Consider the following 25592-nt stretch of genomic DNA (forward strand, 5'->3'; position numbering starts at 1 on the left):
GCAACAGCAGTGGCAGTATTGCAGGTGTACCAGATATGCTCAGGTGGTTATTTAGTCCAGACACCCATTCTGAGCAGGGCTAGCAGCACGTTCAGACCAGGTTGCTCAGGACTTTTTCCAGCGCATGAGCAGATTCCAGCTCTGAGCAAGCTGCTTCAGTGCTCTATTGTATCTCAAATGAAATCAGAAAATAGCCAAAAGGCAAAATCAGTTTCTTGTTTGCCAATTTTGTTGTTTTGTGGTTATGTATTTGTTTATTTATGTAAACCAGCCCCTCTCCCTAATTTTTTGTATGTTTTTGTCACTTGAAGGGTTTCAAATCCCCTTATCGATCTTATTTTATTCACATTTTTTTTAAACTGAGCAGCAGTGGAGGGGGGAAAAAACCATAGGGAGGAAATTTCAGTTTCTTTCTTTTAAGTCCTTTTCTATCTGTGCAGAGGATAGAGCAGGACTGGAGATCACCTGCTGTTTGTGACATAATCCTTTGGGATTTGAAGATGTGAGAGTAGAGTCTATTTCTGATCTTTGTTGCTTTCAACAGCAAAGGCAGCTCTTGGAACTGAAGGACTGAGGCTCAATCCTTGATTGTATTGAAAAAGATACAGTGTACTGTCTCATATCAAACCTATTCCTAGCAGAAGCTACAGCCCAGCCAGGTTGCTGCTGAGGGTGTAGGCAAGTGTGTCTCCAGGAAACAATTGTGTTGTGGTAGAGTGTATGGTAGCAAAAAATGGACTTCTGAATTGCTAGGGTCCTTCCTTTGAACCAAAATGTTACTGCCTTGACTACCACAGACCTGTGCTCAGCCATACCCACCTTCCACTGAATGAGCATTTAAAATCTGGCTGTGTATGGGACAGCATTTTTGCTGCTGCTGGAGTGAGGTGTCAGGAGGGAAGGTCATTGGAAGGAATTTAGCCAGGCTCCCAGAGCTGAGCTGCCATAGACTATGCTAACAAAAATAAGGAAGAAATCAAAACCAAGCAGTTGCATGCCAGCTTCATGCACAGAAGGAGATGCAATGGTGGGCAAACCAGTGTTTGCCAAGTGGGATAAAAGACGCTGACTGGCAGAGAGAAATGTTACTTGGTGGCTTGAGGGACAAGCAAGCAGAATAAATCCAAATCCCTGCCTGTTCATCAGAACAAGACAACATTTAAAAATAATTTGGAAATTATTTTGTAGCTGGAATTTTCCAATGATAGGTCTCTTTAAACTTAGTGGTAATGCCTGCAATTTTTTCCAGACAACCAGAACAACTTTGCCTTTAGCTCTGCTCTTTCTGCAAGATCTGTGTGAAGCATGGTGATGATAGGCAGACTGTTAATTTCAATCATCAGCCCAAGTGTGGCAGCAGTAATCAAAAAGGGATGCTTAGGTTAAGGAGGCTAACAAAGCAGTAAGAGCAAATATTGGCAAATATTAGCAAATATTTGTTAGTACCACTGCTGTCATACAGTGCAATGTGAGTTCCAGCAGGAAGTTTCAAATCCCAAAGGATTACATCAGAGAAAGTTTAGAGCTGTGCTGGAACAAATCATAAAACTGTAATGGAAATTTTGGGTCCCCAGCTGTTCAGGGAACAGCTTGATCCTTCTGATAAGCTGAATTAAAGTGGGATTGGGGTGCCTGACAGATTCCTTGAAAAATCCCATCCTAAGAAGTTGCTTTCTGCTTTGCATCAATTCTGCAGGTAGTCTTGGGTGTGTTCTTCCTCTGCTCTCATGAGTAGGAGCTTTGTCACATGCTCTGAATATGTCTCTGCTTTCATTCTGCCAGCTTTGTCAGGTTTGCTTTATATTTTGCAAATGCTGAATTGATTCATTTGGCAGATTTATGGATTTGCCTCACACCAGTTATGATTTAATACGGAAAACAAAGAAGTGGATTTCAAGTACCACATGTTCAAGTATCTTTGCCAGTAAAAGAGTATATGGAGGGACAGAGCAAATCTCAACTCATATCCATTTTTTATTGTCTATCTGCTTAATCAGTGGAGGCCAAAAGTTTTTTGGATTCATCCCAAAGAGACCATCAAAGTTCACAGACTTGACTTAGTATAGTATTGATTTAGTTTACTGGATTCAGAGATAGTCCTGGAAACTATAGTCAGATCCTATCATGTATTTAGCACCCAATATTGGATAACTCCTTTATACATCATTGCTACATTAAAAAACATTCTTAAGAAAATGAGTTTGCCAGAAATATTCTAAAGAGTTATAGGGATGTTATTTCACTTTTACAGTAGAAAAATTCAGAATTAAGTTCCAATTTTTCACTTTTGGTGTGAAAATAGTGAGGTGTTGTGCATTTCTCTCCTCTGTCCCCTATACAATTGTGGATGTACAAGAAAAGAGAAGGCTTGTTCAGGATTTGGAAAAGATCCCTGTAGTGGAGCCGACTGGTTTCACAACAGCTTTCAGAGTTTCAAAAAAAGTTTGAGAATTTGTGCTTGTTTTGGAAACTAGAAACTTCTGAATGTTTTCATGATACTACATAGCATCAATAGCTGTGCCTTCAACTTACAGGTCTTTCTAATAAGAAGAGAAAAGGTGACCCTAGATCTGAGAGGTCTTTCTTTGTCAAAACTAAAAACAATTGTGGAGGCATCTGGAATATGATGTGTATTTTGAAAAGAGTTCCTGGAAAAATATTTGTCTTAGCAAGAAGTATTCCAACCAGCTCTGCATTATATCTAAGAGCAGATCTAGAAATCATTTCAGGAAAGATGTGATGTGTATATCTTGCCCAGGTGTTGGTATACTAACAGAAACCATGCAGATAATAAAATACACAAATTTGCTCTTGCAAATAACATTTCTGAGATGCATCTGCAATCCTAATTTCATATGTTGGTTGAAAAGGATGATGACTTTGGAATATTTACATAGTGAGCTATGCTAATTGTCTCTCCTCAGATGTTGTAAGGTCAAATTTGGAGGTTGCAACTTAGACACTAACATCAAAATGCAGAACACCTAATATTTCATTACTGGGAGCTTCCTTGGTTCATCTAAACTAGGGTAAAATAGCTACTTTAATTTGCTAGTGCAGTAAGCCTGTTTGGCACTGGCATAAACTACAGGGTCAATGTGAAACAGTAAAGTGAGGATTAGAGATCTCTATTTCTACATGGAAAGTATACATTGTAGCAAAAAATACTATGGTTGAGTGTGGGGGTGACAGTAAGAGATTGTTCTCACACCAGGTTTTAATTAGGGGACCATCAAGCCTGAGAAACTCCACTGAATTTTTCAGATTTGCTGTGTTTCAGCAGAATTTCATTAGCCATGGCTTGTATCTGTAACATCTAATCCTGCTGTAGTTACACCTGCAGTGCTAAAGGGGCTAACATGTAGGGGATATTTACAGTACATATAAACATTTAAAAGTCCTTTGAATGAAGAGGTGAAATGGAAGTTCTCACTTGCTACTATAGGTTCCTGTCTGAAGAGGTTATGAAATGTTTTCTTCTCCTTCTCCAAATCCCTTCCTGTAGCTTTTCCTTTTGATTTTGGAAAACTTGTTGCTCTTCTGAACCTACCATCTGTCAGGTGAAATTGTCCTGTTTTTGCAAAAAAGGAATGCAAATTGTTGGGAGTGCTTGAGAACTCATTGCTTGTAGACAAAAAGAGTGCGACTTTCTTTGGCCTCTGATGTTTGGACTCCTTCATGGATTATGTGAACCTAAAGTATCTGCTGACACCCAACAAGGGATTGCTCAGAGAAAAGCTCCAAGGGATCTCCCTGAAATTGAAAGGAGGGATGCAGCATTTACATGGTTATCAGGGAAACATCTGCTGCATACAGCAATAACAAATTTTTGACACCTCCACTGGCCTCAGTTTTAAGTGCCACACTGCAGGGGCAAAAATGCCTGGAGAGAATTTGCTCTTTTGCTTAAATTTTCCACTTTTTTTCCACTTTTCCCATTTCTCTGCACTGAATGCCATGGGGACCCAGTTTGTCAGCTGGCTCCTTCCAGAACATAGGATATGAGATGCTTCAATCTTAGTCTTTGCTCTGGCATGGTTACTGAAGAGCATTGGATCCAATGCATATGACCCTGCTGTTGCTGTTTTCTTCTCCTTCTGGCTTCATCTAAAAGCCCTGAACGTGTCACCAAGTCCCGCCCCAGCTCCTGCACCTTTTTTGCTCATCAGGCATCCAGCAAAGAAGGCTACTGTAATGTTTTTCTCCTGTAGAACAGACACAGGGCTCTAGAAAACAGTCATCAGGCACAGAGCCTGGGGAGAAAGCTGTGAGAGGGAATTCTGACTAACAAGGCTGCTGCAGAGCAAGGACTACTCAGAAAAAGATGGTCTGGGCAGAGAATAATGAGGAAGAGGTGTATCTGGGTGTGTGGTGAGTGGCTGTTGTAGAAAAAGGATAACAGGGAAGAGATGTGCTGAACAAGTAGATAAAATTGTCTGAGACACCTCCTCTTCACTGGATGGGAAATGTGGTTATGACAAAGAACCTGTAAGGGACCCAACTAATACAATGCAGAAATGTGGATAAAAGCACTTAATTGTCCCCAAGTGCCTTCTTGAATCAAGGTCCCGCTGCTGCTAAAGCGTAAGACAACTGGATTTATCACTATTTACTATTAATCACTTTCTCTTTACTATTAATCTATCTCTATTTACTGTCTCTATTTACTAAATCTATTTATTGTTTGTCTGCCACCTTTCCCTCGCTCAAAGAAATGTATAAAGAATAAGCCTAGACTTAAGCAGAACCACGGAGATATTATTTGAGATAGTCACAATCCAAGTCATTAGTTTCTTGTGCAGCTTTGTGGTTGAAGGCCTCTCCTAAAACCATCTTATGAATCTGTTCACCTTCCCAGAATTTCTGTTTTGCTTGCACAGTACAGTAAATTAGTTTGTTAAACGAAGTAGTCATAAATAGAAGCGAAATTAAAACTGATCTGGGATGATATTCTCCGTGGGCCTGGTCTCCTGAGGCGGTGTGCAGTGGAGAATCCTGCCATGTTTCAGATGCACTGCGGCAGCTTCATGCTTCGCATGACAAAGACCTGCTGTCAGCCACAGCTCCAGCCTGCTGCATGCCAGGTTAATGGAGTTGATCAGGGTGCGGGGGAGAAGAAAGAGTAGGTGGGTGGATGGGTTGCCTAACAACGAAAGGTAAGGCACAAGGAGAAGCTTTCTTTGTTTGTTTGTTTGTTTGGAGAGATTCTCATCATTGATGATCAATCTCCGTTTCCTTAAAATCAGGGATAAAACTTCCAGGACTGCCTGCCCTTCTGAGTTTTAGTATGCAGCCCACCTGCACACAGCCCTTTCTTCTGCAGGAGCTGGCTATACAGTCTGTCTTGATTAGATGCTGTAGCTTTGGTATTCTTTCAATTTCTTCTGATACCCATCTTGTCAAATCTGTCAATTCTTTCTTAAAATACTGACAAAACATGAAAGACAAGGTAATGTGCTAGCCTGGTATTTAAAGCTTTCTTTGTTTTGATTTGCTATTACATCTTATTTTTCTCCCTATGAGGGACACAAAAGAGAAAGAATAGATACCAGATCAACAATCAAATTACAATACTTGCTTTTCAGCAGTCCATGCTGTCATGATTCACTGTAATCAGCTGCCAGTGCTCCCAGTGCAGGAAAGGAATTGAGATAACTTGATAAAGCACCTCTGCTGTATTCAGGCTTCATCTGGCCCAAGCTTTTGCTTTGTTAATACTTCAGGTTGCACTAGGAAGTAAAAGAGATCATTTGGGGATGAATTCTCATGGCTCCGGTTTTGTCATAGTACTGTAGTGGGTAAAAATGTGTAATCTTTTTTAGTACAGTTGTTGAGAGGCTTCAAGTTAAGGATTTGTTATTTTTCACTCTCTTGGGAATAATGTATAATTTATCTGACTTTGAGAGAGCATAATCAGCAAAGGAATAATATTAAAGTGCAGAAGTATGGTCTTCCATGTTATTGTTGATTGTGTGAATTTGTAGAGGAGCCTTGGGTGAGGTCAAACCATGCACTCAGTGTTTTTCCAACCATATGTTGTGGTGGTGGAAGTGAAATACAGATGTAAAGACTGGCTGAGAAAGCTGCAGTGGCTGTGGGTGGCTGAGTGGCCAGGACTGGTTATATATTTGTACATGAAATATGCCTTCTTGGGCCTGAACACTTGCACAGGGGGAAACAGCAGCAAAACAGTGATAGGACAGTGAAACACCAGTGAAATTGTGATAGGACTTGGTCCCAGCAGTTGTGTTAATATAAGGATCCAGTCTTGATGAATCTGTATAAATTCCTTTGTTTCTGGACTCTTTAGGTGGCTGAGAGTTTGTGTTACCTCTTTTTGATTGTGTGTTTTATGGAGAGGGAAGTGAAGGGCCTTACCTGGCTTCTCTTCACCTGAATTACCTGGCTTGTCTTCACCTGAATGGCGCGGCTGCATCCAAAACTTCCTTTCTTTTTTGTCATCCCTCCTAAAGTGTGGGTGTATGCAGGGATGAACTAACAGTGAAAAGCTTGTGGTGGCTTGCTCTGTGGCTGGGAAGTGGAAGAGGTTTTACAGCTGGGATGACATTTCTGTGCTTGTGTGAAAGAAGCAGCGTAGCTTTAAGAGCCCATGAGCCCCGATTAAGTGTCTTATTTTTTATATACATCATAAATAAAACTTCAAAGCTTTGAGAGTGAGGAAGGGGGATGAGAGCACATTCTCCCATTCACGAGAAGTGTTTTTGCCTGCCAGAACCATTTACTAAATCTGCTAAACAGCTTTGTTAAGGTGTTTATCCCACCAAGACAGTTCATAGCTGTGGGCATTCAGGGATATAGAAACGAATTCAGGCTATGCCAAGCATACAGGACCATGTTTCTGAGCCTGACACAATATAGTGGCTCATCTGCATAATCCCTCCATCCTGCTTGAGATGGAGAATGGAAAAGCAGTAGATACTGTATGTCAACCCTGACAGCTTTATTATAACTAGAGAGTCTGTTCTTCTGGTCTTGCTACTTTCTTCTTGCCAGCATCCAGTCTGTAGTGAGAGGGCTGCATTGCCCCCTTTGGGGAGTTGGGAAAACCTGGAAGCATGGCAAGGATGCAGAGATTTCACTTTATACTCTCCCTCACTGTATCTGAAGATGCTGCAGACTGTAACTTTGCAGATATATTGAAGAGAACATGTGTGGCTGTGTGGGCTGGCCTGTGTAAGGTAGAGTGCACAGTGGGTGAGCAGAGGAAGGCAGGGGCAGGTTTCCAAACCTGCCAGCTTGTATTTAGGCATGCCCATAAAGTGGCTAGATTTTTCAATAGGCTGCTGCTCTCAGCAGGAATTGCTGGGTGCTGAGGCCTTCTGAAAATTTGGCTTCTTGACAGTACAATGCATCACTTAATTGAAAAGATTTCTTTCTGCACCCTGTGAATAATCCATTCTGTTTGAGTGTAAATAATATCTCTAATATTTCCTTTTTGGCTTTTGTGGAGTATCATGGGTTTTTTTCCCCCAAAAAAGCAAAGAGAGACTCTCTCTATTTATTGAATTTGTGTCGATAATTTTCAATTAATAATTTATTCAAGGAATCAAATCTGTTTCTGCTTACAAAAATCTCCCCTCTTCATTTACTTACTCAAATGCATGTGACAAAATTTTTTACTGGCTTTCTCTTCAACCCCTCACATCCCCCATGCATCCCTTCTCATGGGCTTGGGACAAGTTCAGTTTGGGACCTTGTTGCTCAAACATGTTGAGTAGTGTGGCAGCAGCTTCTTGGACAGGTAATCATGTGCAGCTGTCATGCAGGTATTTAAAATGGTGTTGGTTCTAATAAGCATTTGGGGCAATATGAATCAATTGTTCATGCTTTCCAGAAAGTACCAGGTGACAAACCTTATAAGAGTGCTCCTCTGTTGTGCAATCATGTTGTGTCCACTGGGCAGAATTTTTATACAATCCCACTGAGAGTTGCTCAGTACCTGAATGCAGTCAGTAGATCCAGCAGATGGCTCATTTGTTTTGGAAGCATTTGTCTTGGTGCTGTAGTTGCACATCCAAATCAAGGCTTGCAGGTACCCATATCCACACTATTCCCTGCTTGCTGCATCCCCAGTTTCTTAGGTGTGCTGTGTGGTTCTTCTATGTAGACTGTAAAGGTTTCTCAGCAGGGGCTGCTCCTTACCTTGTAAATCTGCAGGAGGCAGAGCAATGAGATGGAGTGACTTCTGTGTCCTGCTTCTTGATGGCCTGACAGCAGATGCAGTCCTGTGGACTTCAGGTGCAGGATCAGTGTTTCCAACAGTCTTTCTAACTCCTTTAATTCCACTGAGCTACTTAGGGAATAAGGTGCAAGACGTCTAGGAGCAGAATTACTCGAAAGGTTGAAGTGAGATACTTTGTAGAGATAATCCACACCTCCTACTGTAGCTGGCAAAAGGAACATCTCCATCAGAGGCTGACACGAAACTGGCAGACTCACTGAATGTTCTGGGGCACCCTCCAGCAGCCTGATCAGTTGAATAATTTTGGCACCTAACTTAAGAGCATAAAATGAGATGGTGTGAGCATGTGTGTTCAATGTAGTCTCAAGAAGAGTGATTGGAAGTCCATACCAAATTTCTTTCCCAGTCAGTATATTCCTGTTGTATGAAGGCTTTTAAGAGCCAATTGAGTTATGGCTGGAAAAAGACTGAGCTATCTGATATACAGGTTTTGTCTGAATTTGTCTGTGATCAGTGCAGCCTTGTCCCAGATTTCAGGGCACCTCTGCAGTTAATGTTGGCACCGTGTCTCTAGCACAGATGAAAATCAAATTAGTCAGAGTGTAAAGGCTCCATGGACACCTGGAGAATATCTTAAATTTGTCTAAATTTTTAAACAAAATTTAGGCCTTACAGAAGTTATGTCAAGGTTAATTTGCTTTAGTGTTCTTTTGTCTGCTTGAACCAGTTGCCTGTTCTCGTTCATCTCATCCATCTGTCTTACTGCTAGCAGGAGACAGGATGCTTTTGAGGATCACTTTCCTCCAGGGGCCATTCCAGGGACTGCAGGAACTGAGAAAGACTCTGAATCTGCATTTACTGCAGCTCCCCTGGACCTGCAACATTTTTTTTTAATAGACAAATCTTTGTCAGAGCAAACCAAGCAATGAACTTTATGCAAGCATCTTCCATAAATTACTGCTAACTAAATCAATAGCAAGCCTCACCTGCTACTCTCAGTTTATTTCCTTCTCTCTCTGCATGAGCAAATGCCAGCACACCTGCTAACTGCACAAATAGCACAGAGCAGTGCAGGGTGTCCCTAGGATGAAAGCCACAAGCAACTTGGGCAGCGTGGCAGTCAGTGAGTGAGATCAGCCTTTTAGTCGGAGGAGAGCATGCAGAGGGCATTCTGGAAGATGCTGGGCCAGATGAGATGTCTCACCATGGCTTAGATACCCATATTTCCCCTTTCAAATTGTTATGAAGGATTTAACTTGAACAAAGTACTACTGTATACACAAGGTGAGGGAATAAATTGCTCTAAGTAAGGCATCCAATGTTGCTCTTGGATCTGGAATGTCCTCTTGAATTTTGGATTGTGACTGACTGGTATCAATGTCCATCATGTGCTTTGCCTGTTAGCAGAAAAAGCCTTGTGGAGGCTGAAGCAGTGGCTTGGGTCTGCCCAAATGACTCTGCTCATCCCCTTAGCCAGACCAGACTCCATGCCTGTGCACTGAGGCTGTTAATCCTTCCCTAAATTCCAGTGGAAGGATGAGTTAGAGGCTGCTCTAACATGACAAGTGTTTTGATTCAGAAGTATTGAAGCCCCTGTAAGAGAGGAATATTGTTGGTTTAAAATCATCATATTTCACAGAAGATAATTTATGACATGTTATGCCTTTGGGAAAAAACTGAAAAGGAAAGAAATTCTCCCTAATTCCTGAGGGAGAAAGATAATATCTGATAAGTGAAATTAGTCTTAGGTTGGGGAAGATGTATGGTAAAACATGAAAGCATGTTCTTATGAAATAATTTTGTAGGATTTTTTAAAATATTTTTTCCATATCACTCTCTTGCATATTTTCCTGTATAGGGGATTGCTAGTGTTTATAAAATGTTGTAATCTAATTGCTTGCTATGTCCTTTCAAGCTATTTCAGTTCATTCATAGAGAGAAAGGTGCCTTTCTAAACATTGCATATGCAGGAAATAAAAAACATCTAATCAGAGATGCCAAAGCCAACAGAGTAAGCTTAAAAATCATGGCAGAATCTTGATTCTAATCAGATAAAATGCTGCTTGGATCCCCCCATAAACTAAGCCCCAAGGGTGCAAACTACATTTTTATGAGATGGTTCCCCAAACACCAGTTCTGTAACTGCATATAATCTAAATGTGCATTTCCATAGACTTTCTGCAGCAATTTGTGAAAGGCTTATAGTATCACATGGATGCAATACTAAAAACAACATTTTAGTTAGAAAGTACTCACTGGGCAGCAAAAGAGAAGGGGCCTGTGGGAAATCCTATTTATTTGCATTTGGTGTTTGCATTTCTTGCTGTAAATGTTAAATACGTGCCTCCTGTTTCAGATTGCACAAGCCCTTCATTTGGGTTTTCCAGCTCCTTCTGTAGTCAAACAGAATACAAAAAGAGCAGAGGCAATGCTCTGGCTGTTGTAATAGCTAAATCAATTTTTGCTGTCATTTTTACACACACATTACATAGGTGCATAAAATTAGGTGTCAGGTTCTCTGCCAGCAGTATTTAGTGATAGGTAGTTGTGGAGCTTTGGGGACTATCAGGTATGAGGAAGTTGTCCATGGAAAAAGCTATTGAACAAAATGAATCAACAGCAGGAAACATTCTTGCTGCCCCAGGCAAGAAAATGGCTAGAAGTTGAAAGAGACTCCATTTATATTTTTTGTTTTAAGTTAAAATCATGGGGGAACTGCTGTATGGAGCAGCCCAGGATTGTGAGTAATTTAGTTAAAGCCCCAAACCCAAGTTGCATGAATTAATAACCTTGACCAGCACAGCACTGGGCTGAATGTTGTGTTGGTACCTGAACCAGCAGAAGGTGATCACAGATTATTATCTCTCTGGTCTGGGATACACACCTGATATGGGCTTTAAAAGAAAGCCAGTGCTTCATTTAAAGCAACAAAATTCCTTACTCTGCTGTGGAAATGAGAGGACAAAGATGACAAGATTTACAAGGCATCAAAAGCCTGAGAAATTTTTGGCTAACTTTCACAAAATTGTCTCATGGGCACTCTGGATGTGCCTGCACTAGACAGAATTTTAAAAAGGTATTTCCAATATTTTTGAGACCAAAAGACTCAAAGAAATCTTCCCCTCATCTCACAATTAATTTAAATATAATCAGCGAAAAGTCCAAGCCAAAAAATAATTAAGCAAAAGGCAATGGAAATCTCTTGCAGAATTGGTTGTGCCAGCAATATATTTGTTGTAATATCCCACTAGTGGCCAGTAAAGGAAATGGAAAGTGAAAATCATGCCAAGATTGCATATTCACAGCTCTGCCTACTCTGTTCTCAGTGCCCACAAGCATGAAGGCCTGACACAATACCATTTTTAACATTAAACTAACTCTTGTCATGTGGAAGATGAGCTGGATCTAAGATATATATTGCTCTTCTGCTACAGAAGGTTGGATTCTAATTATCAGACTTGTAGGGCAGGCAGTAAGAAACTTCTGCAGCTGATAAAAGAAATGACCCTTAGTGTCTTTCTAGTGGTTTAGGTGCCTAGTTGTCCCAAATAAGAACAAATAAAATAGGGAGCAAGCCCTCTGCGTTACAGTGCTACAGATGCAATGCTCTCCTGTTACTTAAGGGGAAAACCAACATGTGATTTTTGGCTTGCCTAGGGCTGGGAAAGGCACAACAAACAGAGGGTATTCTGGATAGGTCTGAGATTGGTACAGGACCTGGCACCTGCTCCTGCCAAGGTCCATCTGGTATGAGAAGCAAAGCCTCTGCAGTGGGAACTCCAGAGTAGTGGTGGCTGAGGTGAGTGGTCCTGCTCACCTGTGGGTGAGTCAGGATTTCCTGTAGTAATATCCAAGAGTGAAGTTCGTTTACTCACTGCACCATCAGGGCTCTGAATGAGCTATTACGGTCTATAAGGCAAATATGTATTTATTTAGACAATTTTTTAAAAATTGATTTTTGATCCAGTATGTGGTAAAAGCTCCTAAGGAACCAGCTATGTAAATCCTTCTTTAGCTGTATAAATACTCTTTTTATTCTCTCTGTAGTTAACTTTCATGTGATGGCACAAAGGGTGAATGATGATTAGCTGGAATCAGTGCTTGGGAAAGAGGAATAACAAGGAAATGGATTCTCTGTCATATATTTTCTTATGAGGCTTCGATAATTAAACTCTTTACAAGCAGGATAATAACCAGTAGCCTTTCCTTGTTATGGTATTTATTCCTGGCTCTGCCATTCAGGTTGGCCCAGTCATATCACCTCCATTTCCTCACCTGTACAACAGGAATAAAAGTATTGACCTTCTTAATATCATCCCTCAGAGATGGAAAGAGAGGAGATGCTCTGTAAGATCTGCATAATTATTGTTAACTTCAAGCTATGAGCAGCTCTCTTGGAGCCTTTGGGAATGCCCACATGTGGAGCTAGTTACTGAACAGGGAGCCACTGATGGCTGCAAATCGAGGAAAACTGGCCTTCTGCTGGATCATCAGTCGGCTTCTGAAAAACTGTTTTTGCTTTCCATATGGGCTGGGACTTTCAGCGATGCTTTAACAAGTTATATGCCTGGGAGTTGGATGCATAACTCTTTCAAGGTTTTTGAAAGTCCTTGCAAGGAAGCAGGGGGTTGCTGTTGGAATTGCAGTCTTAAATTACAGACGAGCACGTACAAAAAAAAAAAGAAAGAAAAAAGAAAGAAAGAGGAAATTGTAGAAGGAAGGGAGGAAAAGTTAAGTTATTTTGGAAATGGAAACTTTACTGGAAATGAAAGTGAAAATTGAAAAAAACCATGTCAGTAGGAAAGAAAGTCTGGGTTTGCTATTCTAATGTAAGTGTAAACATTTTATATGAAAATGGACACTGCAGGGTGGAGGGGAAATTCCAAAGTACAAAGCACATGGGAATATTCATGTGCTTGATTTTTTGCTTAGTTGAGTCTGTCTTCAATTCCTGTTTGATGGACTGAAATACCAAAATAAGTAACCTGATTTTTGACACTGCTTTGAGCAGTCTTCATTGAAGAGAAAACAAGTGACTATAGCCACCTATTTTGGAAAAAACCTCAGCCACTTCTTTTTATTGATGCTATTTGCTTTCTTTTAGTTATGTAGTACCAGAGAATCCTCTCACTTAAGCCATGATTTCTCTTCCTTCTCTTCCAATATAAGTGGGTAATATCCATATGCCAATTTGCAAGAAAGGTCTCTTAGCAAATACAGGGGGAAAAAAATCCAACAAAACTTCTTAGCAACAGCTGGGAAGAACATCAAGAAAGAATCTTTCTTTCTCAGCCTTGGAAACGTGTTGGCATTCCTATCTCTGCTCAGTGCTCTACTAGAGCTGTGTGCTTATTAGTGCTCTTAGAGTGCAGACAAACTCCACTGATTCAATATATATATGCTTGTCCCACATTCTTTGTTCATATTTTAATCTAAAAGTCTCCATAGGTGCATGCTACACTAATCCAAAGCTCAGAAAAGTTAGTCCTTGCTGTCATCTTGCATGTTTTGACTTACACTCTCTTCCCCCAGTTCTCCTAAATCCCTGTGCTACATCCCTCTTATAAAGGCACTGAACTGATCCAGAATGTCTTTGTGCTTAATATTGCAAATGCCTGCTACCTCTGTGTGGTCTGGGCAATGAAGAAATCCTTTGGCCTTTTTTGGGAACTGCTGCAAACAGTGGTTTGCACTTGCAGGCATGTGATACCCTGTTCTTTATTTGCTTTTTACATCACTGTGGTGCAGGGACATTGAGGGGCTTATCACTAGAATCAGGCTACAATGAGGACAACCATGGCAGGACTTTTTCCAGCCTGAAATACCAAATGTGTTTCTCTTTTATGCAGAAAAGAGGAACATGGAAGATGGCCCATGTAATTACTGGAAATCAGCAATCTGTCTCCTGTCATTCAATTTAACCCATGTAAACTTGCCATGTGCAATGGATACAATCCGTGGGTGTGATTTCAGAGAAGGAATGGTCCATCTGGTTTATGCAAATGCTGCTTTACAGGAGGATGACTGACAGCTCTTTCCAGGCACAGAGTGCAGCAGACAGGCTGGAAGCTGGTTACTTACCAGCTTGGATACAAAAGATCTCTGTGTTAAGCATGCTGTCAAAGTAATGGAAGCTGGTATCATTAGCAGAAGCAGGCGAGGAGGCAGTGGGAGCGTTGTGGCTGAGCAGGTGAGCCAGAGCTCCGCTGTTTGCAATGTGAGGTGAGTCACATGGAGGAAGAAAGGCACACCTTGTCTGGATGGACAGTGAATTTTTTGTGAACAGCTCTAATTTGTAAAACCTGCAGTGGCATTTGAAGATGTGCCTTACAGTAGAAGTGATCCAAAGGGGTCACAAAAATGAGGAGTGATCATCAGTACAGCTGCAGCCTCATTTCCTCTTCTGAATATGGTGCTTCTGTTCTGATCTAGCTGTTCCGGAATTATGTTTCAAAATAATTAAAAGACAATCACACTTGGTTTTCTTATCCAAAGTTCAAAAACATACTGCCAAGTATGTAGTCTTGCATATTTGTCTGCTTAATTTGTACCTAGAGATATTTTCTCTTTATTTTTCTTTCCCTCTTTGAGATTTCAGATTACTGATCTGGAGAAAATGGGCAGTTTCCCTTTACATTGTATGAATAGCAGAATAGGATCCTGTCACTGATGAAAGTACTATATTTATGACTCATTATAATCCATTCATTGCTTTACAGACCCAGAGCCCTCCAGGGAGTACCACAAACCCACATAATTTTCCCAAGTGCTCCATTTCACATTTGGATCTTTGGTTTAGCTGACAGATATGAAAAAGGAAGAAAAAGGTACAGGAAGGCAGGGAGTCCATGCAAGTGTGCCTATGCCAATGCTCAGCAGGGATAGCAGGAATTTCAATTTAGAGCATCCCTCTCGTGCTCCTGATCCCCATTCCTTCTGATGCTGTAACAACTATGAGGAGCAGAAGGGGGGAACTTCAGGAGCTGACAGAGGCCATCACGCCATTAATGATTGCAGGCCCATTGAAATAGGCAAGTGTTGGCACCACAAACCTTGTTGGAACAGGCTAACAGAGTGGCTTTATGTATCTTTACACATTGGGATGCCATCCAGAGGGACCTGAACAAGCTCAAGAAATGTGCACCTCCAGGGGCTGAACAGGGCCAAGGGCAGGGTGTGGCACCTGGGCTGAGACAGCCCTTGGTACCCACATGGCCTGGGGGATGAACAGATAAGAGCTGCCCTGCTGGGAAGGAATTGGAGGTGCTGAGGGATGAAAACCTGGACATGATCCAACAGTATGCACTTCCAGCCCAGAAAGCAAATTATTACCTGGGCTGTACCAAAAGCAGTGTGGCCAGCAGGGTGAGGGAGGAGATTCTGCCCCTTTGCTTTGGTGAGACCCCACTGGAGTGCTGCGTCCAGCTCTGGTGTCCCCAACACAACAATCACATGGGCACCTACTGACTGAGGCCAGAGGAGGGCCACATAAATGATCTGAGTGCTGGAGCACCTCTCCTATGAGGGAAGGCCGAAAGGGTTGGGGTTATTCAACCTGGAAAAGAGAATGTTCCAGGAAGACCTCATAGCAGCCTTCCAGTACCTACAGGGAGCATACAAGAAAGGTATCAAACTTTGTAAAAAGTTGTGTAGTGACAGGACAAGGGTAGCAGCTTCAAACTGAAAGAGGGTAGATTCAAGGTGGAACCAAGAAGAAATTTTTTACAATGGGGGGGTGTAAGGTACTAGAACATGTTGTTAAAAGAGGTGGTGGATGCCCCATCCCTGGAAGTACTCAAGGCCACACTGGAGGAGGTTCTGAGCAAACTGATTTAGTTGAAAATGTTCCTGCTCATTGCAAGGGGATTGTGTTAGATGATCTTTACAGGCACCTTCCAATCCAAACCATTTTATGATCTTGCTGCAGAAAGGAGCTCAAAGTCCTGTGCAGGAAAGCTGCAGTGCTGCACTTTCACAGTGCTGTCTGTCAGTCCTTGGAATAGCATGAAATTGCAGCTTCTCATTCCGCAGTGCCTAAAAAATCTGGTGTTACCAAGCAGAGTCCCTGGCTAGGAATGTATAGCTCTCAGATAGGTGCTATCAAAGCTTTATGCAGAGTGTTTTGGGCAAAGGTGACCAAGACCAGGTGCTTTGGTTGTGCCTTGCAGATGATCTGATTGCCCCTTTAGTGCACAGTCTGTGTGCTGGTGTGTTGTCTGCGTTGTGGTGTTGGGACTGAGTAGTTCAGCATTCACTGAGGGGTAGAAGAGGAGGGCTGGCTTTGAGGGTCACTTGTATTTGCAAGTTCTTTTCTGGCTTGGTTTTACAGAATAAATATCTCTCTCTCTCCTTGGCATGGGAAATAGCTCCTGATCCATATTTACCTTGCTCAGGTTCAGAAAGATCTGCAGTGGTTTGGGGAGGATATTTTTTATTCTGATGTTATTCTGTGTATTGACATGCCTTTTCATTTGTAGCATGTACAGAATTTCCAGAGCTGTGCATTTCTTGGTGGAAATCTGACTGATGCCAGCCCTACTCTGTCAGTAACCCTCCAAATGCCTTCATCAGAGGGGATGTAATTGTGGGTGTTTGCAGTGGGGAGTGTGGTTGTCTCTGTTAACTCAAGATTCCTGCACTGGGATTGAAGTGTCACCTCTCTCAGTGAGGCAGACAAGGAGAGCAGAGGTAGCAAGATACAAAAGGCCAAACTTGGGCCTTTGGGGAGATAAACAAAGATTGGGGTAAATGAGTGAGAGGTTCAGATTTTTTACTTCACCATACACAATCTGTTTTTTGACTTTTCTAACGTGATTTGCAATCCCATTGCCAGGTTTTGTATGAAGTCTGAAGAATCCCTTCCCATTTCTCCTTTGATATGTTTCACAATCATTGTACCTGCTTCATGATTCCTCTCCTCTTTTTCCCTCAAAACTTTGTTTTTTCTAGCCAAGAGGAGACAGTGAGTCACTTCTGATCACTTTGTGGTACTTTTTAATTTTCTGCTGTTGCTTAATGGAGCACTTCACAGGAATATGCTCCATTTCGTTCTTGCACCACTGTGAAATACTGTCACGCTGTGTGTAATGGTTAGGGCAAAGAAGAGGAAAACATCATAACTCTTTCTTTCTCTAGGAAGTTCATTGAAAAGTAGCAGAGATTCTGTATCTGCCAGGAACGAAAGTGGTATGGGGTTCCTGGGGAGTAGAGTGCGTCTGAAGGAGGGATTTGAGTCCTGTTTACCCCAGACTCTCACTGAGGTGGGAGCGCCCTTAAACCTGGCAGCTTCTAAGAGCAAAGCATCTCTTCTAATGGCACTTCAAACTCAGTGGCTCCACAGGTTTCCCTGGAAAGTCACCTGCTGAGACTTTAAAAAATAGTCTTAAAATGATTGATTTGATCTGGGAAAGATTTGATTTAGAGAGCTGTTCAGGAATTCAGGACACTTATGCATTGAGTAAGTATGGATTTAATGGCTTAATTTAAAGCATCCAAGTTTTAAAACATTGGACTTGAGGTAGTAATGTTTCGTATGAATACTTGGAAGTGCTTGAAATCAATCAGGATCCATCCTTTTGCTCTACAGGCAGGATGGTGGGTGCTGGCAGTGCTGTCCATGTGTGTGCACACTGCAGATGGTGCTCAGCCATAGTCAACACAGAAAGCAGTAATGGTAACAGAGCTGTGACAGCAGCGCGCTTCTGGCTTGTGTGCCCAAATCAGGGATGCCTCTCTGAAATGCTGCTGCCTCTGGGGAGTCTCAGCTGCAGTTATACTTATGGCAAATGAGGCTGTTGAATCAAAAATCCCTCATCCTAATATCCTCTGCTTGGCCAGCTTTATGCATTGTGATCACTATATGGGAAAGCTTTAGACGTGTGCGTAACCAGACGTTTTCAGTGAGGGCATGCTGGAGTTCCCTCCATCAACTCTACAGTTGTCATAAAAGTGAAAGCATGCAGATATCTACTTGTGTGCTTGAGTTTTGTGAGTAGCAGTCCATTCTATTTTAATCCTGCTTAAATGTGAGCAGAAAAGCCTCAAAGCAGCATGACTGCCCAAGTTCTTATTTGCACTTTTGATGCCTCAGTGACTGCAGATGTACTCAAACCTCTTTTTGTAGCATTTGCATTGGCTGGCATAGGTAAAATTTAGTGGTGGTAAGATTTTAGCTAGTATAGAAATGCATAATTTAAATTAATGGGACTTCCTGGGTAGGAGGCAAAATATCTAAATATTTTCAAGAAGAATTTTCACAAGTGACATTGAATAATGTCCCTGCTGTGCTGTTCTCCTGCCTTTCAAAAATATAGCTAGGAAAAAAAAAATCTCTGATTTAAAAAAAAGCTAATAATCCTCTGTTCCTATTCATCTTAATTTTTCAGTATTTCCTTTAAACCATTTTAACATAATTTTTTTAATCAAAATATCAAGACACGGTTGATAATTGTTATGCTTAACTGAACAATCCTGAGAAATTAACCTGAAAAATGGGGATATTTGCTTTTTCTTGGGCAGGTTTGAAATGATGTGATTTTGTGAGGTGTTGATGGCTAGGGTTTCTCAAATAAGCACTTGTTTACAACAAATCATAGTCACTGTTTGTCTCCCTGGGTTGTTTCATGACTGTATTAATAGGAGTAGTCATTGTTTCAAACATTAATTATTGCTCTTGAGCACAGCCTTAAACTTATCTACTACAGAAAATTTCTTTCTGAGAAAAATCTTCCTGCATTAAACAAGCTTATATCAGAGGACCAAAATTACCCATTAAACTGTGGTGAGTCCAAAATCATTTGATCCAGCAAAACCACAGGTAAAAAATACTGAGATTTTAAAATATGCCACTGTTTTGGAAATTAAACATGAAGAGCAACTTCAGCAAGAATTGAAAGTTTTCAATCCTTGGCAGAGGAGTCCATTTCCTTACAGGGCTGAGGTTGTGGGTAGTGCCAGTGTGAGAATAGATTTGGAGGGGTCTGCAGGAAGCAGCAATGAGTATAGCAGAGAGCTGGTGGATCCTTCTGACTCTTTACAACTCTGTCCCCTTGTTTTCTCTTGTCTACAAAGGATGTGGTTAAACCCATCCATATACAGCTTCTTGCTCTTTGAGCACTAACTTGGGTCTCTCACCTCCCTGTCCAGCTGTTTCCAACAACTGCATGAAAACAATATTTTTTGAAGTCTCCATCCTTCTGTCAAATGTAATTAAGTAAAATAAAAAGTTTTGAAGTTTTGATGGAGGATTATTAAACTAAAAAGAAGAAAGCATGCCTCCAGTTTCTTTACAAAATCACAGTATCCCCAACTAGAGGGAATTACTGCCTCTTGAAGCAATCTGGTTTTATAAAGACATTGCTGAAGTTTCCCTAAAAACTAAGCCATCCTTAGAAAATGAGATTCTGTGTTGGCATATGCCAACATATTTCTGACAAGCTCAGCTCACTGACTAACCTTCTGGAGTTATTTATTTAGCCCTTTTCAAATTATTTAGATTTTTAATTAGAATCTCGATGATATTGAGATTTGGCAACTCGATAGCAGGAGTAACTGCATCTTCTTTAAGGAAACAGCTTTCCAAGTGACATAACCCTGTATGAGGGAGAGTGGGGAGGAGGTGGGAACAGCCTTTCCCATGGTATCCCAGAAAGAAAACAGCTTCATGGATTAGGAGCTTAATTAGGACTGAAATCCATAGCAATAAGTGGGGAACAAATATAGTTAATTTGATTAAGCCTCAGAGTGAATGAGCTGCACACTGCATTGATTACTTTAAAGCAAATAACAAAGGCAAGGCCGTTTACTTTATGGTACTATTACTGCAAATGAAATCAGTATCAAGCAGGTTGCTGGGGAGTGTAGCTAAGACAACCTCATAACCTCATCTGCTGATAAATGAATCTTTGGCTAATCAGTAGACTCAGCATGGAGGCTACTCCAGCAGACTGTAAGTGAGTCACAGCAAGGCAGGTACCCTCCTAAACAAGAAGGCTCAGAAATAAACAGGCCTTGGATAGATGGTAAAGGTCAAACAGTCTCTGTGTTTGAAAGCATTCCTCAGAAAAATACAACTGCTCTCCCAAGGAGGGCAAGAAAGAATGATATTGATTATGCACAGTGCAAGAGAGTGACTTGTAGGGCTTCACAGCAGTATTTACATCAACAGAGAGACACCAGAATAACCTGCTTAAAACAAAATGCTGGCAAGTTTTGCTGCTGACGTGAGAAGTGAGAGTTTCATAGCCCAGCAGGAGAACTGAAGAGCAATCTCTCGATGGTTCTTCACAATATCAGTTCTCTCCCACCACTCCCCATGGTTCTCTGTAGGGCTGGCTGGCTAGAGCTATCTGCCATTGCCTCTGCAGATGGTGCTGCCCAGAAAAAAAAGAGGGGAGGTTCTTCCCCTTCCTCCTCTGCTCCATGTGATACACTGAGCCTGCACATATCGAGTGAGAGAGAAACCAGCATGATGGTTTGCCTTAAGTTGGCATTGATCAGTCAGATGCTGTGCTGGGAGTAGTCTGTGGCAAGAGTGAGGGGAGCACTTCTGCTAAGCTCCTTTTGTTGAGGAGGGCACTTCAGTATCATCACCTAAAACACGGTCCTTCATATCCGCTGTTGTTTCTTAATTAGCACCAGGCAGATCCTGACTGCACAGCATTCCCTGGGGAGGTAAGCACTCCATGAAAATCTTGTTGGTGTGCGTGTGTGAACCATCCCCGCAGAGATTTCTGCACTAGGTATTAGCACTAGAGAAATAGCTACCCTCCCACCCACTACAGATAATTTTATTGCTTCTGCATCTCTGAAAGTGGGATAGTCAACTGCTTGAAATTTGGAGACAGAAATTCTTCAAAAGCCCCTGCATCTGTTCTCAGTCCAAGCAAGCACTCTCCAGAGGCCAACTTCCCATAGGCCATCATGCATAATGTGGATGAAACCTCTTGAATTATTGATCTTGCAGAGGCATATAATTGTAGCTTACACAGTGTGTTTGCTCTCAGTGCTTTGATTTATCAGATCTTATAATAATGTTCTCACTTTTGGCACTTGTAAAATACAACTGGCTTGCAGTTTAATAAATATTGACTTCTAGCCATTTGCTGCTTTGTGATTATTCCTCCTAAAGAACAAACTGATTGCTTCCTTCATTCAGATCCACTGCAAATGGTGCAGGATTGGAACACTTTTAATATTGCATTTTCCTCACCAGGGAAAGACTTTGCTCAGCAGTGACCTTCCCATGCTTGTAAAGATCAGCTCACTGTTTCTCAACCTGATGTGCACTTGAAAATATTTATGGTCACCCTAAGAGTCAGCAGGCATGTCCCCTCTATATAGAGAGCCCCTTTTCCCCTTTTCCAGCCCTTTTTTTTTTGTTCATCACTTTTAACAAATTAAGATGTTCCATGTTGTTCTGATTAGAATGAGGAGAATCTCTGTGCTTCACCTGGTAGGTTTTGTGTTCAACCCTCTCATCACTGAATTATTGGTGTGTGCAGCACACTGGGCCAGGGCTGCCTGTGGAACTCCTGCCAGAGGGGAGGAGAGTCTGAGCGGGTGCTTGCTTTAAGCAAGAAATGTAATCCAGCCCCATCTTCCAGCAGCTGGAGAGCCATTTTCTGCTACTGCCATACCAGTGTTGGTCACATATCTTAAACAGCTTTTTAGATGATTCCCTTTCTCTAGCCTGAGCTGCTCATTTTCCAGTTTGCATCTATGCAGTTTCTCTCTTGTGCTACCATAAATCCACACTCCTTCTATGACTGACACTAACCATAATATTAAACACGATGGAAGCATGTAGCAACTGACAGTCACGAAAGCTTTCCAAGAAATGGCAAATGCTTATCTTTTTGATGTAAACCCAAGAAGATAATGAGTTTTTATCATTTGAGGGGCTCCTGCTGTCCTAGAGGCTTTTTTCTGGGTTGAAGACTCATTGCATTAGGTGGAATCCAGACTCACAGTGGGAGCTTGTCAGTCAAACTGCTCATGGCTCAACAAACTAGGATGCAGGGGAGGAAAAAATCACAGATGATATCCTGGATTCACAGTCTGATTAAATGACCTTCCCTTGGCTCCCACAGCAGGTCCATTGCAGAGCCATACAATGAATCTACTTTTTTTGGTTCAGTCCCATATTATGATCCATAAGCTCACCTGACCCACACCTGTCAGCATGGGAGTCAGAATGAAGGCTAACAATTTTAGCCAAGCCAGCAGAATCATGTTCTAGGCTGCACTAGCAATGCTGCCAGCAGTGAGTTCCCTGGATGTCTTTCTGTTAATTGATAATAATACCAAAGCAGTTAGCTCAAGTAAAAATTACTTGTACTGTCTTTTTTGTGGAGAATTCTCTATCTGTTTGGTTGGTACATGCTGGAAGATGGCTCTCGGAATTTGATTATATTTTTAAATGAGTTTAGTTGAATTTAATTTACTTAAATAAGATATAAAAATTAGAAAAGATAGAAATTAAAAATTACCTCTTGTTTTCCAATTAGATTTATTTTTGTGCTTAATTGATATATTTCCTTTCTCTTTGCCCATTGCTAAAAGGTAGATACATTCATCCCAGAAAATACCAATCTTGATCCCCTTTATTAGGTGAGCTTGCTTTGCACCAAGTCAGGACTTGGCCTATAACCATGCTAACCCTTTGTGTTAGCAAAGTGCAGCGTGTTTCTGTGAGTCTCTAGCTCTCAGGAAGGATTTGCCAAGCTGTAAGTAGCACAGGTAGCTCAGTCTTGGGGAGGAAACATCTCCCTGCTGGCACTTCTGGCTTTTGCCTGGTCTTCCCAGCCAGCAGTCTGTGGGCAGTGATGAAGTGCTCCAGCAGGATGTGTCACGGGAAACCCTGGTGTCACCTAAACCTGTCTTCCAGCTTCCTGTTCATGCTTCTGGCTGCACACAGAAAAGTGACAAGGGTGCCCTATGAGATTCATATTTTCTCCTGGTATTCTCATTTTCCTTCCTGAGATCTACTTCTCTCCTGCATCCCCCTGGTTAGTGGAAAGAGGATGCTGAGCAGGTGAGAGGCAGCCTTAGGCGCTGTGCTTACATTCCTGTCTCCTGGGGCCCTGCCTAGCTCCAGTGTGAGAGGTACTCCATCCAGCTGGATCTACCTTGGTGCCAACATTCTCTTGGATGATAAAACTGTGACCAGTCCTGAGACCTTTTCTTCCTGCTGCATTGTGGCTGTAAATTTTAGAACATAAGGTATGGAAGCAGACAGGTGTCAAAAAGAGGGAAATTAATGTTTGACTGTCACCAATTTGGGAATCCCCCCTGATAGCTGTGAGGCTGGTGTCAGTTCCTGTTATTGGTCTAACAGGCCTGATGTGTTCTCTCAGCAAACATAGATCTCCCCATCTGCTTTATCCACTAGATGGATGACATAAAGCAGCTTCCCTTACAGTGAATACTTTATGCCATCTTTAATCTGAAGTATATTTCTGTAGTCTGCCAGAACACTTCGGTGTGAATTTCTTGTTAGGTCAAATATATGTTTGGAAGCCTTGATCAGTGATGCAGAGAAAGATTTGTCTCTGAGAGAAAGATTGGCGCAGACAGACATTGATATAATTGTATTAGCAGTCCCATACTTCTCAGCACGTGTGCTCAATGTGTAACTACAGGAGAGCTGAGAAACTCGATAGCACAAGGACAGGAAAGGATAGTTGGTTTCATTTTCTGAGTCTGTATCTATCATCTGCCTGCCTGCCTCCTGTATTTCCAAGATGTGATATCCAACCTCTGTAACTGAGATCTTTAGCACCAGCTAATGGATCTGAAAGCTTCAACCCCCAGCTACTTTAATGGGAATGAGTCTTTTTTCTTTTTTCTTTTTTCTTTTTTTTTTTTTTTTTTTTTGAGAATTGTTGCATTTTCCTCTGAAGATTCGCCTCACTGTGTTCATACACATGGGTGCAATTTCCTTAAGCTCGTGCAGTCTTATAGTTTTATATTGTCAAATATTGCCTCAGGAGAATCTCTGAAGGTTAGCTCTGTCATCTCTGGGTCAGTAATGTTTTGCAAATATACCATATCAAATTAGAGTAATCTTTCAATGTGATCATCCCTGTTCATCAGCAAAATGGTAACCCGAACTACAGTGTGTTTCTTCTTTCTTGCTGCAGGATTGTCACTGCCATTTATTTTTCTCTGCCTCAGATTTTGTAAGAGATATCAACTGCATATTGGAAACAAATTTTTTTTGTTTTTTTTTTAGCAGAGATGTCAGCAAATTCAAGTGGCATTTTGAAGAGATGCAGCATTATGTAGGTGACATTATAAACATGAGCAGACTAAGCCTTGCATATTCCTGGGGGGGGGGTAGGAGGATAGTGTCCAATCTTTTACAGAGGGAAACTGAGGATCAAAAATATTCATCAGAAGTCATCAAGGATGTCATGGTTTGGGCTGTCCAGACAGGTTCCTCTTGAATTCCTCCCTTCCAAGTGAATCACAAAAAGACTGCATGCCCTCCCTTCTTTCCTTTGGAAAGAGATGTATAGTTCAGAAATTCATTTCACAGAATTGTATGTCCTTAATAAAATTCAGCTCTAGTTATGACCCTGTGAGATGATTAGTGAATTAGAGTTCTTAATTAGCATTTTGCATAATTCATGGCAATTACAACATTCTCATGGATATGATTGTCAAGGTGCAGATGTGCAAACATGCAGCTATAATTTTCTCATCTAAATAACTCTTTTGGTGAAACCTCTAATTTTTACAACTCTATTGTGTAAGGGCCATTATGCCTGTTGTTATTTTTAAGGCATTAGAAAATGGATGTGAATCTCACTTCAGCTCCAAGCACTGCAACTAACTGTTTTTTCAGAAGCTTTAAAAACTGTCATAAAAGTTTGCTTCTGGGTGAGAATTTGGCATCTGAATTTTCTGAAGGACCTATCCTACCAATTTAAACATCCCACAGGGAATTGTATTGCAGTTTTTCAGTTACAATAATGAAACAAAAGCTAAATCCAGTACGTGCACTAGCCAAGATTTATATGGCTGGATTGTTAATGGATTGAGCTCCCATTCCTTCTTCAGCTGAAAATAGATCTCAAAGTTCTTTGTACTGTGAAGATACTTTTGTCAGAAATGTATAAAGAATTATGTATCTAAGGTTATTAGGACTAGCTTTTTGGGCACAGAAAACTCTGGCAATTACACAGAGTGGCAGCTAAATAGAGGAGGAAGATGGTCACGGCATAGTAAGAATCTCTGAACTTTCCAAAATCCCATCCGTCAGAAATGGAAGGCAATGGCACAGAAATCAATGAGCCAGACGACCAAAATGCAGTTGCACCCAAATCAACACTTCCAGGTATGGCTCATATTTAAAAAAAAAACAACTGAGTTCCAAGTGACAAAT

The sequence above is a fragment of the Molothrus aeneus genome, chromosome 4, assembly GCF_037042795.1.
Source record: "Molothrus aeneus isolate 106 chromosome 4, BPBGC_Maene_1.0, whole genome shotgun sequence".
Lineage (NCBI taxonomy): Eukaryota > Metazoa > Chordata > Aves > Passeriformes > Icteridae > Molothrus > Molothrus aeneus.